The sequence below is a fragment of the Arvicanthis niloticus genome, chromosome 29, assembly GCF_011762505.2.
Source record: "Arvicanthis niloticus isolate mArvNil1 chromosome 29, mArvNil1.pat.X, whole genome shotgun sequence".
Classification (NCBI taxonomy): domain Eukaryota; kingdom Metazoa; phylum Chordata; class Mammalia; order Rodentia; family Muridae; genus Arvicanthis; species Arvicanthis niloticus.
This window is the reverse complement of record NC_133437.1, coordinates 16,063,982-16,082,823: the sequence shown is the minus strand read 5'-3', so window position 1 is coordinate 16,082,823 and position 18,842 is coordinate 16,063,982. Positions and strand designations below refer to the sequence as shown.

Below are 18,842 nucleotides of genomic sequence, written 5' to 3'. Positions count from 1 at the left end.
ACTTGCACAACTGCTGTCATGACCTTGGAGGTCATATCCCAAGCTCTTATTGGCAGATGAGGGAAGAGATCAGGCAGGATACAGCACATGATGGATTCTAGCAGAATGGAGTCTGTAGCCCAGGTCTGCTGGCTTCCAACACATGTCGCAAGCTTTGTGTGCTAAGGTTCCATGCAGACACCACTGCTGTGGAGCTGATTTAAAGTTAACCTTGCTCCATATTCTAAGCTGTTATGCAGGTATACTATTATCTTGTCCTGTGTCTCAATCCTGGTTGCCTAAGTTGGGACACTTGAGTCTCTTCCTCTTGTTCCTCCCACTGTGAGGCTCTGAGCCTCTTCTGTGTCTTGGGCCCTAAAGCCCCATGTGTAGTATACAGCAAAGGTGACTGACTCCTGGCGGGAAAGGCCCTTCTACCCTAGAGTCGTGTCTGAATTCACAAAGTCCACAAATGTGTGCAGCATTTTCTACCTGGCCCTAGAGCTGAGCATCCCTCCCCATAGCTCACCGAGGAGCTCTGTGCTCTGTCCTTATCAGCCACAGAAATGCTTCCCACTGCCTGAACCTCCTCTGTCACCATGGTCTCCAACTCACTCCGCTTCATAATTACCCATCAGCCCCCTCCAGTGCCTTTCATCCCAGGTCCTGCTCTAAGGCTCTGGGTACAGGCTGGGCCTGGCCCCAGAAGCCAGGCAGTTCCTGCCTCCTCCTTCACTTATTTTTCCTCCTTCACTTTTATAAATCCAACCCTTTCACCAGAATAGTATTAACTCCTGGTGCTTTGTACTACTGGTCCAGCTGTTTCAGGCTCCTTTTCTATATTAATAAAGAAGAGTAAAAACTGACAAAAAAAAATTAGAAACAACCTAGATGCCCCTCAACAGAAAAATGGATTAAAAAACTGCATTTACATGATAGATTATTACTCAGCTGTTTAAAAAAAATGTACCAAAAAATTTGCAGGCAAATGGATGGAAATAGAAAAAAAAAAGTAAAACATCCTGAGTAAGGTAACCCAGATCCACAAAGATAAATATGGTATGTATTCACTTCTAAGTGGATATTAGCTGTTAGTAAAATGATAACCAACTACAATCTGCAGACCCAGAGAGGTTAGGTAAAGAGGAGAGGTCTGGGTGTATGCATGGTTCTCCCTAGGAGGGGTAAGATAATAGATTTTGCTGGACTGGGGGTGGGTGGGGATGGGAGTAGGAGGGATCTGGTGGGGTGGGAGGACTAGAATAGAAGGAGCGAGTATGGGGAGAGATGGCTGGAATTAGGGAGCATTTGGGGGTGGTGTGGAAACCTAGTGCAATAGAAAGTTCCAGGAATCTATGAGGGTGATCCTAGGGAGGACCTAGTAATGAGGAATATGGATTCTCGATTGGTAATCTCATGCAGCTAGGCAAGGCTTCCAGGGGTGGGATGGGTTGCATTTGGTTGAGTTATTGGCCAAGATGGTCCCGTAGCACTTGCTAAACAACCCAGGCTGATGCTATGACGATGGGGTTGCTCTCAGCAAACTGACAGTGTGGCCCCATTGACAAAGATAACATTCTCACAGCTCACTAAACATGGGGAGATGAAGCTGATGCCTGAATGGAGCCTTCACCCCTATATTCTAATCTCTTTGGTGCCAGAAGGCTATCTGCAGGCTACCAAAAGAATAACATGGACACCAACCCAACTACAAAACCTTTGATGAAGAATTCCTCCTGCCTGCAAGATGTGCTAAGGCAATGGTGGCACAGAACTTGTGGTGCCTACAAGATATGCTGGGGCAAGGAACTTGTGGGAGTGGCCAAACAATGTCTGATTTAACTTGAAACCCACTCCAGAAGAGGAAGTCCATGCCTGACACTGCATTGATAGCTAGAAATTGGAGACAGGATAGCCCAGATACCTAAGGGAGGGAGGGAGGGAGGGAGGGAGGGAGGGAGGGAGGGAGGGAAGGAAGGAGGGAGGGAAGGAAAGAGAGAGAGAAAGAGAGAGAGAGAGAGAGAGAGAGAGAGAGAGAGAGAGAGAGAGAGAGAGAAATGATTCCTAACGGTATTCTGCTATGCTCATAGATTAGTGGTTTATCCAGTTGTCATCAGAGAGGCTTCCCTTAGGGCAGCAGGTGGGAATGAACGTAAAGAATCTCAGCCAGGCATTATGCAGAGAGTCTGGATTGGAGGCCTTCACTGTGCCTCTCCCCTCAGAGCTCAGGGAACCCCACAGAAGAGGGAGAGGGAAGATTGTAAGAGTCATCAGGGAATAGAGGATACCAGGAAAACATGTCTCACTGAATCAACTCAGCAGGGTGCATACAGGCTTACAGAGACTAAAAAGGCAAGCACTGAGCCTGCTGTGGTCTGCACCAGGTCTGCTACCTATATGCATGGCTCTTAGCTCTGTGTTTTAGTGCCACTTCTAACTGTGGGAATGGGTGGGTCCGGACTCTTCTGCCTGTTCACAGGACTCTTTCGCTCCTGCTGGGTTACCTTGTCCAGCTCTGGCATGAGGGCTTTTGCCTGGCCTTACTGTATTTTGTTTTGCCATGTTTGTTGTCTCTTAGAAGAGGCCTGCTCTTTTCTGATGGGAGACAGAAGGGGAGTGGATCAGGGAGCAAGGAGAAGTGGGAGAAGGAGGGAGCTAGGAGGAATGGAGGGAGGGGAAACTGTGGTTGAGATATATTGTATAAGAGATGAGTATATCTTCAATATATAAAAAGTAACCATTTAAAAGACAGAAAAACTATGTCTCTAAAGAGAAAGAGGCAAAGGTTATAATCAGGCCTGAAGTAGTAGCAACTATCCAGTTAAGAAAAGACTAAGCATAAGTAATTTTAGAAAGGGTCAGGCTCCAGAGCTAACATACAGAGAGAAGGCAATTATTTCCTACAGAAGCCACCCACAGTGAACAAGAGAGATTTAATATAAAAATACAGTAATATTTACTTTAATACTCAAAGATGACTTAGTCAGGATTTCTATTCCTGTACAAATATCATGATCAAGAAGCAAGTTGGGGAGGAAAGGGTTTATTCAGCTTACACTTCCACATTGCTGTTCATCACCAAAGGAAGTCAGGACTGGAATTCAAGCAGGTCAGGAAGCAGGAGCTGATGCAGAGGCCATGGAGGGATGTTACTTAACTGGCTTGCTCAACTATATTTCTTTTTTTTTTATTGGATATTTTATTTATTTACATTTTAAATGTTATCCCCTTTCCCAGTTTCCCCTCCAGAAACCTCCTATCCCATTTCCCCTCCCCCTGCATCTATGAGGGTGCTCCCCCACCCACCCACCCACTCCCATCTCCCTGCCCTGGCATTCTCCTACACTGGGGCATCAAGCCTTCACAGGACCAACGGCCTCTCCTGGTGTCTGACAAGGCCATCCTCTGCTACATATGCAGTTGGAGCCATGGGTCTCTCCATGTGTACTCTTTGCTGATAGCTTAGTCCCTGACAGCTCTTGGGGGGTCTGGTTGGTTGATACTGTTGTTCTTCCTATGGGTTGCAAACCCCTTCAGCTCCTTCAGTCCTTTCTCTAACTCCTCCATTGGGGACCATGTGCTCAGTCCAATTGTTGGCTGCGAGCATCCATCCCATATACAGACACCAAACCTAGACACTGAGGTGGACGTCAAAAGGTGCTTGCTGACAGGAGCCTGATATAGCTGTCTCCTGAGAAGCTCTGCCAGAGCTTGACAAATTCAGTTTTCTTTCTTATAGAACCCAGGACTACCAGCCCAGCAATGGCACCACCCACAAGGGGCCCTCCCACTCTTCATCACTAATTGAGAAAATGCCTTACAGCTGGATCACATGGAGACATTTCCTCAGGGGAAACTTCTTTCTCTGTGATAACTCCAGCTTGTGTCAAAATCAGCCAGTGCAGATAATATTCAGATACAAGCTTAACAAAGTATGTCAAAACCTCTGTTAAGGACCACTAGAAAATAGACAAAGGAATTTCCAAACTTATGGGTAGAAAAACTTGGTATTATCCAATTTGAACTCTATGTCCTACAAAATCCCAATTCAAAACAAAATCTTATCCAAGTTATTCTGTGAATATGATGAGCTAATTCTAAGGTTTATATAAAAAGACCCAGAGTAGTCAAACATTCAACAAATTAAATGACTGACATGACCTGATTTCAAGACTTGCTATGTATCCGAACCATCCAGGACAGTGTGGTGTTAGCTTTGTGGAGGGCAGCGACAGAATACACGAATATTCAACTGACCATTGACAACAAAGTCAAGACAACAGAATGACAAATAACAGTGTTTAACAGTGCTGACACACTATATGTTAAGAAACAATACTGTATAACTGTAATGAAAGTTCATTAAAAATGTGTCAGAGTTCTGAGTATAAAGGATAAAACTACAAAACTGCCAAACTCCAAGAGGACAACAGAAGACAAACCACATGGCCATCTGGATATGCTGCCAATGGTGTGGTCTTTTGAAAAATCTTACTCTGGTAGGGCCTCACTGAAGTTAAATGTTTTCCTTTACAAAAGACATCACCAAAAAAATAAGATACCCACATACCAAAAGAAAGCATTTTAAAAACCATACCTGATAAGTAAGAAGTAAAAAAAAAAAAAAAAAAAAAAAAAATGTAAATAATTCTGCTACATCACAGTGACACCACTGGAGGACAGCACTGGTGGCCAGCACAGCACTGCACTGATAGGAAGGACAGCACTGGTGGCCAGCACAGCACTGCACTGATAGGAAGGACAGCACTGGTGGCCAGCACAGCACTGCACTGATAGGAAGGACAGCACTGGTGGCCAGCACAGCACTGCACTGATAGGAAGGACAGCACTGGTGGCCAGCACAGCACTGCACTGATAGGCAGTACTTGACTTTTTACCTTTAGTTTCTTTTCAGGCCATCATTCTGCTCTGAAGGTCTCAATCACACTGCCCTTTTCTAGGTGTTGATCATATCACTGATGTATTTAAATATCTTCTACAAGTCTCACTTACCTAAATTAATTGTAGTTTTTTTAATTTAAAAAGAAATCACTCTGTGCCATAGATCTAAGCAGGGTGTGGGGTGTTACCTCCATAGCCATCTACCTTGGTTACCACTGTTTGTTGCTTTATATAGATCTGCTTTCCAGGCCCCAAACTATAGCCACTTGCAAATGAATACCTCAATATCCTCTGTACCAATAGTATTTGATAGTATGTATACAAAGAAAAAATGAGTTATCTGCACAAATTTCATCAATTAAAGAGTTCTTATTAAGATATTTGTTTTACTGATCATCTATTTAAGCTACATAGTATGATGTTTTTGACATGTAACACATATAAACAAATCAGTATGTTCAGGCACCAATATACACTCTCTAAATTATCATTACTAACACTGTAATCACTGTTCATTTATAGACTGCTTGTTAATATAAAAGTATAGGTTTTAAAGTATGTTTAAAAGGTTAAACTTTCAAATTTTCTCTGTCTCTGAGTGTGTATGTGTGTGTGTGTGTGTGCTTGTGTGTAGAGGGAAATTTAAATGTAGGAACCCTAAAGCTGAGGAAAATGTGCCAACCAGATACCACAGGCTGACAAATAAAATGTCCAGTGGCAGAAATGAATAATGCCTTTAGTGCTGTTGGCCAGTAAGGCCCCACAGATGCTCAACATTACAAGTTACGGCCAAAGCTCTTAGTTACCTCCAGAACATGATGGTAAGACCCTATTGCTGAAGATACCATAGATTCAAGTCATAAAGCATGGGGAAATCAAGCTGGTCCAGTGCTGGAAGCTTCACCCCTACTGGTTGGCTTTCATACTGCTAAAATAGCTATGGCCACAGAGAAATGTGATTATTCTTTTTACCCAGCGGTGAGCAACAGTGATGAGTGGTCTAGCAAGACACTCGGACAGGTGCAACGGTGCCAACAATGTCTTGGGAACAGCCAATCACTTTCTGACTGAATTTAAGGCTCAGTCCACAAGATGAAACCCATACCCAGATCAGTTATCAGGACCAAGAAGTGTGGCTAGGCAGGTCCTAGGCCGTGGGGGAATAATCTACTATTATTATCTTGTTAAATGATACAGTACTGGACCAACTATCAATGACTTACTGTTATATGATAACATGGGTTAGAGCATCTCTCAAGCCTCATCAGAAAAGCTTCTACTGGCAGTAGATATTAATTAACACAAGAAGAGACAAGTGGTCAAAGTGTAGGGTATTCAGTGCTAAATAGGACAACTCGATCACAGCTTTCCTCTCAGAGCTCAGTTATTATTGTAGAGGAGGGCGTGGAAAGACTGTGGGACCAGAAGCCTTGGGTAAAGCAGAAGATTTTAGATACAACATATCAGTCACATATTAACACACCTAGTGCACAACACCTGTGCAAGCCAAGCCAGACAAAATCCAAGCAAGGAGAGGGGCAGTGAATATGAAATCCCATTCCTAGCTGAGAGGATATTGGCAGTTGATAGCTACTCAGAAAAAGAGAGTCAGTTGTCTTTATGGGTGTGACCCTAGTAGGTCCTAAGTCGACCATGTGCTGGTGGATGGCTCAGGAATATGGGCAGCATAAACTGTACTTAGTGAGGACACAAAGATGGGTGGGTAGTGATGCAAACTAGATCTGGGAAGAATTAGGGGACATTAATATGATCAAAATACATAGTATGCAGCTCTCAAACAGTGTTCAAAAAGTGTTATTAAGGTGTCTAAGTCCATAATCTTGCATTAAGAGGGTTTCATAATACCCATTTTCTCCATCTGTGTTGTTTACCTAGTGACAACTCTTCTTTGGAAAGGATACAGTCTTCCTCCTTTTTGTTATGTGCATCCATGTCCAGATTCACAGTTCAAATGAATAAAACAATCCATTCTATACTTATTCCTGCTTGCTGATGAACCAAACTTCAATGTAAGTTCTGACCCCTTGTTACTGTAAATAAACATTAATATTTAATCTTGCTTTATATCTAAAAATCTGTTGACATTTAGAATGCAAATTCATACTTCTAAAACTACTTTCATTTATGATATTATCTGTTAATAACTGTGTTTAATTTTTCTTATGTCTGCACACTGACTTTCTCTAGTCTGCCATTTCCCTCCTAGGGACCGCTGCTAGTTCACCCCCAGGCCTTGGGCTTCCTTCCTAGAACTGGGTCAGAGTACATAGGAGAAGGTGAGAATGGGTGATCAGATGATTTACCAAAAGATTCTTATTAAGGAAAAATTAAAAGCTTCATTTTATAAAATTTTTAAATGTTGGCTTGAGATCACTCTCATCTATTCTTTCACTTTTAGTTTCATTTTACATAAATTATGTAAAACTTCAAGACAATTCTTGTCTTTATCTGTTGTGAAATGGGACAATTTGATTCTTTAACACACACTATAAAACTATCAATACTTTTTAACTTAAGCATGTAGATTTGATTTCTGTCCAGGCAGACAGAATCCCAGCATGGGAAGGGGAGCAGGTACATATTCCTACCCTTAGCTGTGGAACAATTGGTAACTGTTATCTACCAAGAAAGTCCAGTGTTCTCTATGGGTACAGGCCTACAAAGGGGACCCTGCTCTAGTAGAGACCACATATTGGAGAATATTTTGGCCAACGCGAATTGGCCTTGTAAGTTGTTTTTGCCAAGGGCACAGAGTCGGATGGATAGCAAAGGAGGAGTATCTGTGAAGAGTTGACTATGATCAAACCACATTATATAGAACTTAACGCTCTCAAAGCAGGAACTGAAAAACGAAAATTGTCAAGAACATTATAGAAATGGATGCTTTCTAGTTGTTAAATGAAAAATAAAAACATAACAAGAAAATCATCATGTAAAATTTCATGACAGAAACACCATCATGCTGCTCCTCGTGTTCCTGCACAGTAGCAGGGATGAGGTGACAGTGTTTGTGTCTTAGCCAAGCCTTCTGCAATGACTTCATATCTGCATAACTAGCTTTCTGATTCTCCTGTGTTCCTCTGGACGACCCCTCCCTGCCTCCTCTCCCTCTGCTTTTCACTCATGACTCCTCCTTCCACCAACTGGTTTTTGGCTGAGACTACAATTTCAATAAAAAATAAAAGCTGCATAGTCCGGAAGGAGGCTAACAAGCTTCCTCTCCCCAAATGTCATCAGTGACTTCCTGAATTCAGGAGAAGCACATTAATTAAAAATGTTAAGGAGTGGCTGGTACGGACAACAAAAGCAGGTTTCACATTCATTCTGAGCACAGATATGTGAACTCACGTCCACTATAATCACCGACAGTGTGAATTCACGTCCACTATGATCACAGCCGGTGTGAATTCACGTCCACTATGATCACAGGCAGTGTGAACTCACGTTCACTATGATCACAGCCAGTGTGAACTCACATTCATTATGATCACAGACACGTGAACTCACGTTCATTATGTTCACAGGCAAGTAAGCTTGTATCATTCTGATCAAAACCAAGTGAACAGTGAGAAGCCATCTGGATATGACACCCTGCACACCAGTGGGCAGAGTGCTGCTCACGGAGCTATTACACAATTTCACAGTGACTTCTACCATCTCCTTCAAAACAATTTCATGACACCACAGACAACACATTTCATTAACATGACACTTCTTGCAAATACATTTTCCTGAAGTTTTATTAAATTCAAATTACTCTATTATCTACAATCAGTAGAAAAGGATAAAATTTCCTTCTTTCTCTCCCTCTTAGACACACACATACATATAGACATGGTTATGCATATGGGCATAATTTAAATGTATGATTATTTTTATTTAGGACTATATAATTATTATTTATATATTTCATTGACACATGCTAAATTTCACATTTTGCTGCCAGAACACGCCTTATACATTCTGTTTCAAATCTTATTCTTTAATGATTTATTTTATTTTTATATTTAAAATTACATAAAAATCTTCCTAACAAACTACATTTAAACTACTGAATCATGTGTATTTAATTTGTATTCAAAGGGCAAATGGAATAAGGTTTTATTTATATTTTTATGACAGCTTACAGGCAAGCTAGGCTTCAATCTTAAGACTGCTCTTAACAACTGATTTTGTATTAAATGGAGAAAAGAAAACACTTATACTAATTTAAATAAAACATTAACTTAGATGAAATTTGTTAAAAACTAGTTTTTCTCATTTGTCAAGGATTCTTAGCATCGTATAGCCACTGAAATCAAGTCAATGCTTGTCAAGATTCATTGAACTTTACAGCACACATCTGGCAGGGACTATAATGCAGATGCTGAGATAAACTTCCACAGCAAACCTACTAGAAGTTTCATCTGGCTAATAACAGTTCTCCACTGAAGAGATTATTTTCTCTAATTCCCAACTTATTTTTGCCCAATTAAAATGTGTTTGCCTTTTTGTAGGGCGTGGTAATGACTGCATATAAAACAGAGCCCTCCTCATCTCCATTACAGACTCTACACACAACAAAACAGCTGCAATGCTCACTCCAAAATCAACTGTTACCAGGAAAACACTGCATTAAAAAAGTTAACAACAGTTCCATAAACCAAAATGTAGTATTTTATCTTTGGGAATATTTCTGAATGTTCTTAAATGTAATGCAGAACGGGGTAACTATATGCTCTTTTGTGGGAAATGTGTTTCAGGAGAGCAGTCACACAGTCAATCCTGTAAATGTTAGTTAGATATAAAGAATGAAAGGCCTGCAAGTGTTCTAAGAAACTAACTAGTAAGATACTGTGAAAATACTCTCTGGCTCTTTGTGACCAAGCAGCATTTTCTTGGACATCCTGCAGTAAGGTCTGACCTGGCCAAACTCTTCTCACACTGCCTGACTTTACTCCATAGTCTTACCCTGGTTAAATATTAGTTGACATTGTGAACAACACAATAACACACGATTCACTGAATGAAGCAAAAACGTAAAAACAAGTAAGGAAAATCAAATGTAAAATCAACATTCAAAACTAACTACTGATAAAATCTTCATATGATTTTAAAAATAAATATTAGACTAACATATAACCCAGTCATTTTTCATTTAGTAATATATGCTAAATATCTTCTAATTCTCTTCAGGTCTTTTTCTAAGCTTACTCCCAAAGGCTACAGAGTGTACTGCTGTAAGCAGGAGTAGATAGCTTGCATTCTTCCTGTTGTGTGTGTATTTATAGTTCTCTGTACTGTTCTCTAAGTGATGCATCTCATATTTCAATAATGGTATGTAATTGAGGGTACCTTGTAAGTCTTAAGACAGTCTGGCTGTTACAGGACATTTTAGAACTTGAATTGCTTAAATGGAAACATTTTTCACAGATCTGAAGGCTAGGATGTCCAAGATGAAGGTGTTAGTAGATACAATGGCTGATGAAGTCTGTGTTCCTGGTTGCTAGGCAGTATCTTCTCATTGCACATGTACATGGCAGCAGTACAGAGTTTCTCTTCTATTTCTTTTATCAATGAGGCAACTAACCATGAAGACTCTGTGGTCATCAACTCCCAGTTACCAGCCAAAAGCCCCACATTCAAATTGCATGACACTAGGGTTAAGGTTTCAGTAAGGAGCATGCATTCAACCTGCAGCCTGAATACTAAGTTCATAAGTAGTCAACGCACATTTAGTATGCTCACTCACGCCCAGAGAAAAGGATGCTATTTGCATAAGCATGAACATTCATATATACACGCTGTCAAAATGCAAAATGTTGCATGTTTAAGCCAAATTTGTAACAGAAATGCTCTAAGATTTGACTACCCTTTTTGTAATTCACATGACTGTCTAAACACTAGTGTACTTTTAGACAGGAGCCACCTGCATTATTCACGAAGAGATCCTTGCTTCAACTTGTGTTTCACTTTATGCTTCTTCCAGGTTACCTTCCTCTCTATTTGACAAAAGTCTCAAGACCAAACTAGTTGTCAAAAATTATTTATTCAGTGGAGTGATGATACTCTCTATATTTACAGTGGAGTCAAATGAGACCTATGGACCTCTAACCAGGTTAGTGTTCTATAAGTATGGAAAGAATGTTTAAGAAGTGTAAATGTTCTTAAGAAGATATTTGTAAGATATATGTGTAACAAACAATAAAATTAATTTCTCCCTTTAATTGTGTATTTCTGAAATTCCAAATTAATTTTCATTATCAACTATCATAAGTATGTTTCTAAAATCATCGTTTCTTTTAATATATGTTAGTACAGTAATAATTCTTCCCTTTAGATTCATGTAAATGTGTCAGTTTTCAGATACAGTTTAAATCAAAATCCTAAGGTAAACCTCAAAAGACTCAAAATTATTTGTCAAACTAATCTATTCTGGCAGTTATTTATAGTTGCTATAACATACCTATAAAACTATCAAAGAAGCTTTTCTTTGTTAAAAAGCAAAAATAACATTCAATTCCTTTGTGCTTTCAACATATACAGCATAAGTCTAATAATTATCCAACTAAAAAATTATTTCCTTAAAAACTAAAATTCTAAGAAACTTTATTAACTACAAATATATGATGTGTCACAGTGAACTGAGCACATTTCAGATTTAGTTAGAAGAGAAGTTACAATGTTTTTAGATTCATATTATTTCTGGTTTTTAAAAAAGATGTGAAAATTTCAAATGTCAAGTGTTGCTCCTCCCTTCAGTCAACAGTCATTGTTCAGTTCTCTGGCCTGGAGCTGAACAGAGATTATCGCACTCTGCACAGCAGACATGCAAAGAGGGTAGCACGGGTAGAACTGGTCCTACCAGAGCAAAAGAGCCGATTTTTGGGAGAAGCTCAGACTCAATCCATACAGAAAACATACATTCTAGAACCCAGGTTGTGGCGGCAATGTTCCAGACTGACAGGTAGGAAGTCACCATGAGAACCATCTTCCCTCCCATTGCCCTTATCCCTTACTCTTCCCATCCTCTACCCAAGAAACACAGCAGAAAAACAGCCTGTGAACAGTTCCTCTTATGTTTTATAAAGGGATGCTTTCTAAGAGGCATGACTGTGAAATTATGTTTCATAAGTTGTTTTCATTAAGCATTCCAGTAGATAATACTTTTCTAGCATTTTGCAATATAAAATATAAAAATACAAATATTTAAGGTATATGATATTTGATATATGCTCATAAAGTGATAAGCACTATCAAGTAACTATATCCACCCAAGCCCACAAAGCTGCCTATCTGGGGAAGAACAGTAAGGAACTAGTGTTTGCAGGTTTCCAGCACAGAACACTGCACTGATAGCTGTACTCCTGTTTCAGGAAGGGTGAGATTATTAGGCACAATTACAGCTTTTATGAGAAAAAGGAGGCCTTTTCTTCCTTATCACATTGCTCACAAGTAGAAACCAATATCATTACTATTTTAGAACTTCTCAAGCTATTGACAGAGATAAGAGAATCTTCTTAAACAAAAAATACTAATCTAGTTAGTGTATGTCAAAAATATATAAGAAAACTCTTCATCGAATTCTTACATCATATATAAACTCAGTATATAACACAAAAAATGTAAATACAGATCATAAAACTTCTAAAAGAAAATAGAAAAATAATAATCTGTGACCTTGGTCTTCATAAACTAGACTTTATAAAAAACTAAGAACACTGTTCTTTGAATAACACTATAAATAAAACCATAATATCATCCATAAAGAGAGACAAATAAACGAAAGGGATAGAACAAAGCCTAGAAATAAATCCATGCATATACCATCAAACGATTTCAGCAAAAGTACAGAAATACTCCATTGGAAAGGGTAGTCTCTTAGACAAACCACAGAAGGAATGTGGATTGAAATGCAGAAGCGTGAGAATGGGGAGGCAAGATGGCTCAGTGGTAAAAGCATCTGCCACAAAAGCCTGAAGACCTGAGCGCTTCTGTCCCATGATAGAAGGAGAGAACCAACTCCCAAAAGAGAGCTGTCCTCTAACTTCCACACATGCCTGCACTCACAGGTACACACACACACACACACACACACACACACACACACAAAAGAGGGGGGAGGAGGGAGAGAAATTGAAGATTTAAACACTGTAAAACATGACACTGAGCATCACTAACTTCATGGATGTAGCATAGGAAATACAAGGAACAGAATCCAACTCAATGAACAGCGTCACACTAAACACAGAGTACAGCAAATGGTGCACCGGCAGAATGAAAACGTAACACACTGAACAGAACAAAGTATCAGTGAGTTGATAACCACGCTACGGATGGACAGCCTACCACTCAGTAGCAAAAACTAATAACCTAATTAAAATTGGTTGAGAGACTTGAATAGACATTTCTCCAATGAATAAATCAAGACACCCAATAGGTGTATGAAAGTCTTCTTATACATAACTTTATCCTGAACTGTTCTCATGACATTTGTGTGTATTTCTACTACAGATTCATTAAGTCATAATATAATTTAGTGTGCCTTCATGTAGACCATAAACTACTTAAGAAAGAACTTGAGGTGTTGGAGAGATGGCTCAGTGGTTAAGAACACTGACTGTTCTTTCAGAGATCCTGAATTGTGAGCCACTATGTGAGAGCCTCACAACTATCTCTAACTGTAGTCCCAAGATACCCTCTTGTGCTGTGCAGATACTTGCAGACAAAACACCCACAATCAAATAAGTGAATCTAGGAAGGAAGGGAGGGAGGGAGGGAGGGAATGAAGGAAGGAGGGAAGGAGAGAGGGAGGGAGGGAGGGAGGGAGGGAGGGAGGGAGGGAGGGAGGGAGGGAAATGGGCTGCTTGGCAGGAATATGACATTGGCCAAGGACAAGGAAGTAGGCTTCAGGCAGGAATCTGACATTAGGCTAGAACAAAGAAGTAATCTTAGGCAGGGACCTAAAGTTTAGGCTAGAACAAAGAAGTGGGCTTCAGACATGAACATGACCTTGGGCTAGGATAGGGAAGTAGGCTCAGATACTTTGGTCATCCTGATAAGCCCTTAGAAACAGTGACCATGGAACTAGTCACATAATTAGGTTTAATGCTTTGCTTTTTCTTTGACTATTTGTGTTTATTGTCTTGCTCGTTCCTTGAGTATTTGCATCTATTGTATTGCTAGTTCCTCAACCTCGAACTGACCTTAATACATTCATGATATAAAAGCAAAAAGGAAGTGGGGGATGGGATAGGGGGTTCTAGGGAGGGGAAATGGGGGAAGGGGATGACATCTGTATTATAAATAAATAAAATATCTAATAAAAAATTAAAAAAAGAAAAAGAAATTCAATCCTAAAGTTCCTATGTAAATGGCATTTGACGTGAGGTATTTGACAAGTATTCCAAATTAGAAGTAGTAAGTATTAATGCCCATGGCAGCAACTGTACATTTATTAGAAGAGAGACTTGATACAGCACACATCCTGTGCCATGCCACGACACAGCAGGAAGGTCCTCACCAGATGCTGAGCACATGCAGGTAACATAGCTTTGGTTTTCCAAACTCTAGAACTATAAGTAAAAGTAAGCTGCTCTTCCTTACAGATTATTCCGTGTCAGATATTGTATTATAGTAACCAGACCCACAGTAAGATGGCACCTAAAATAGTACATGCTCTACAGTAGATACTTTAAAATAAGATACAAATATGCATTGTAAGTCTTAGTAAAGTCATTAAATAAATGTGAATGAGTGAGCCTTACATTTATAACACCTCATGTATTTGGAAAATTTCCAGCTACTATACTCAATATCTTTCTTAATCAGTTACAAAGAAAGGGTAAACTTCTGTTCATACTATAAGTTCAGAATAATAATTCTGCTTCATGGATCGCTTAGTAGAGGGAAATCAAAGGAGAAAATAAACGTTCTGAGGACAGCCATGGTTGTGGGGTAGTGGAGCATGTGATGAAAGTTGATAAGGTTGAGTGGGTTCAGAGACCTGGGCACCCAGGCACCATTTGAGGGGGTAGACATCTCCCTGCTCCCTACCAAGATTCCTGGGTAAAATGTAGTCTAGTTCAGCGTTTAATTTGCGGAGGTCCTACACCCCAGCGGCAAGACAGGACATGGGACAACAATGGTAAAAAAAGTACCTTGATCCCACAATATATAAATACAAGTGACAATTATATTCCATGGGCAGAACCTGTGGGGGTTGATGAAGACACCCTCCTATCTATGTAACTCTAGTTCAAACTCTGATAAGAACTGTGCTAAAGAACACTGACTTTTATGATGCTGATCTGAGTCGCATATAATATTCAGACTCTAAACTCAATTCTTGTGGGAAGAAGGTAATGTACTGTGTCCCATAGTTTACTTGGGAGATATACGTTACTATTCGGATAGAAGATTAGATGAATATAGTTGCTTATTTACAAATATAACTACCATTATAAAATTATGTAAATCAATTTTCTAAAAGTCAATCATTAATGTGTATAAGTATAAATATGTAAATATTTAAAACTTTTGCTTTATTCAAGAACATCCTCGGCTAACAGTGAGTCTGAGACCAGGTCAAGATAATCATTTTACAAGTTCAGTTTTTATTCATGTGACAAAAGGTTTTCTTTAGAAATAACAAACCCACATTTCTCTTGTGTAAACATCACAGGAGACCTACCTTGGAAGAGTCTACACTATTCTTGGCCTTACAGTCATGCATATGGACATACCACAAACAAATTACAAGAAAGAAACGCAGAGCATGAGAAAGACCAAGGAGGCATGATGGGAGAGGCTTGGAGGGAAGGAGCATCTCAAGTCCTACTTAGTACAGAAGTCTCTGGCTCCTTGGATGAGAGAAGACAGGGTGAGGGCCGCACTTGCTGCTACTTGGGTTTTCAGAATAGAAAAACCAAATGCTGTATGGACACCAGGTATTTTAAATACTGTCCAATATGTCTTCTGAGATAAGATAGAATGGATGCATTTTAAAATTTTCATTTTTTTGAATGACAATTCATTATTTTACATTATATGTTTCTATAGGTTCTCACAGTATGCCCTATAAGTCAAGATATAGAAGAGTTTTGAGAAAGGGATCTTTCAGTAAACGCAGAGATCACGGATTAGCCCAGAGTTCCCTATGTTCTTCTGTCTTTGCACGATAGTGCTGAGATATGAAGCATACCTCACCTGGATTTTTGTTTGTTTGTTCAATGCTTACACAGAAAGCACTTTAACTGCTGAACCACCTTCCTAGCCCTTAAATATTATTTTTAAATTTAATTATCTTTTGGGCTAATGAAATACTTTAACAAAGGTAGTCAAAGATAGAGTAGGTACGGGGATGAAAATTTCAGTTAACTAATTTTTTTAATTATTTTACATATGAGTATATGTGTATGTGTGTGCTCTTACACATACATACACACACACACACACACACAGAGAGAGAGAGAGAGAGAGAGAGAGAGAGAGAGAGAGAGAATATTAATAGCAGGAGAAGGCCTCTAAACTTGCCTGACATTCAAAAGCAGAAAAAACAGATGAATGATCTCTCCTATCCTAGTTCTCTATGCCAAATCCACTTTGTTCCATGGAATTGGCTCCAAAACAACCTGTAATGGACACTTGGCAGCTGATCTCAGCCTGTGCTGAGTACACAGGCAGGAGCTACTACAGTGAGACAGTAAATGGTACATTATCAGTGAGGTACTACAGTGAGACGGTAAATGGTACGGCATCAGTGAGCTACTGCAGTGAGATGGTAAAAAGTACATCAGGCTGCTTCAGCTGGCAGGTTGGGAAGATTCTTTGCACTGGTAGTGAAACAGCTGTTGCTGAGTGGTTCTAGTCACCAGAGAATTTCATTTAACAGTTTGATATCATTGCCTAAATTCAAAGTGACACCAAATTAAAGCTTGTTATGGCAATAATCATCATAGGATAAAATGGTTTAGGAGAACAAGCCTAGTCTTCAGAATTAATTAAATTATATCACCCTTGGCTGGCAAGTCTCAAGCCTTACTTAAATGTAAAACTACAGTGACTTAAATGTGTTTAAAATATTTATTAAAATATCATCCTAAGGGTTGTAGAAACATCTCAGAGGTTGAGAGCACCTGCTCCTCTTCTATATGACATGGGCTCAGTTCCCTGTACCAATATGGTGGCTCCAGGGGACCCATCACACTCTTCTGGCCTCCAAAACTAACAGGCACACATGTGGTGTACATACACATGTATGTCAACATTAATATAAATAAGACAAAAGTAAATGTATTCAAAAATTTAAAACATTTTGAATAGGTGACTTAAAACTTTATACTTAATTAATATGCTATGTACATATCAAAGGGATACAAAATAACTTTCTTCTTTTCAATGGCTATGAATTAAACGTTCAGTATTAATGATTATGAAAAATTCCTATAAAATGTTAGAGAAGTTAAAACATAATTTGTGTACACAAACACACACACACACACACACACACACAGATATGAAAAAGAGAAAAGTTCTTATTGCTACTTCTAATATTATTATAGGTGTTAGAAATTCCAAATTAAACATAATGTCTCAATTAACTCTGGTTGACCAAGAATATGAATAGTGTCCGAATCCTTGAAATTAAAGAGTTAAGGTAGTTTAAATCATGTGATTACAGATCTTTCGTCAAAAGAAGTGCTCCTTTGGGACTTGTTTGTTTTGAGACAAAGTCTCATAGTATGACATAGACTATTATCACTTTACCCCGGGCTATAATCCCAGAAGTGGAAAATTAAGGCAGGGGGATCATAAGTTTGAGACTAGTCTGGATTATATAGTAAGATTCTCACAAAGAAATTCAAGCAGTAAAAAAATAAATAAACAAAAGAAATATTTTCTATTCATGGAAAGGCACTGGGAGCAATGCTTATCACTTAATTTTTCAGTCATTTCAATAGCAATGCAAGAAGTGACAGAGAAGCAAGCCCATGCCCGAGTCCTATCTAGAAAGAAGTGCTGTAGTCACTGGCCACAGACCCACCCGTGTGCACAGGAACCCTCCTCCAGGGTATCTGCATGACGGAGCAGAAGAGCTGGAGACTGGGTCCACTTTACTAGCTGAGTTAGGCTCATCACCCAAAGCGAGTGCTCTGGAAAACATTACAGAATTGTCAGGGAAGATATCAAGCACAGAATTAATTTTAATTAATTAATTTTGGTCAATGCTGCTCCAGTGCCACCACTACCACACACCATCCAATTTATATTAGAATACTTCTTGGCACTCAACTGTGCAGAGAAGTCCAAAGCCCTGCCCATTACCACTGAGGACCTGTAGCTGGTACCACATGACACAGCGAGAGAATATTCTAGTCCTTTTTGTTTTTTAATTTTTCCTTGTCTTCACTGTAACACACAATTCCTTAAATTCATAATTATTCAACATATTTCCAGATAGTGGGATCATCAGAGTTTTTATGTACTATACATTCGCAAAATACATATGCAGAGTACATTGGGGTCTTACAAGTTTACTTAGTACAACAGTCTCTACTTCGCTTTTGTGTGGCACTTTTCTTTTCCTGGCAACTGCTCAGTTAATCCCAGGGCAGGTTAAGGCACTCTCTTACCTTCTGCCATGAACCCACGACTTAAGCTTTGCTCTATCCATTTCCACACTTTAAACACGGTTTGTTAATCCCACTGTATTCTTACTTTCTTTTTTATGACTATCGCAAGTCACTACAGGTGCAGATACAAACATCAAGGTGTACTGTTAGCACTCTAATGCATCTAGACTAGTCAACATTTTCCTTCAAAGTCCTATCCAGAGGAAATCAAAATAACTACGAATTAGTAATTTTTTTCTTATAGTGGTGAAATATATTAAATTACCTAAAATTACCAGTTATAGTCTTCCAAAAGAACTGTTGTCTGGATTTATATTATACATTTTT

At 39.2% G+C, this 18,842-nt stretch overlaps 1 protein-coding gene across 4 annotated transcripts in view; it reads right to left on the bottom strand.

Moving 5' to 3' along the window:
* Positions 1–18,842, bottom strand: part of Ssbp2 (single stranded DNA binding protein 2) — a 253,087-nt gene that overhangs the window by 96,190 nt on the left and 138,055 nt on the right. The gene's annotated exons all lie outside the window — the stretch shown is intronic.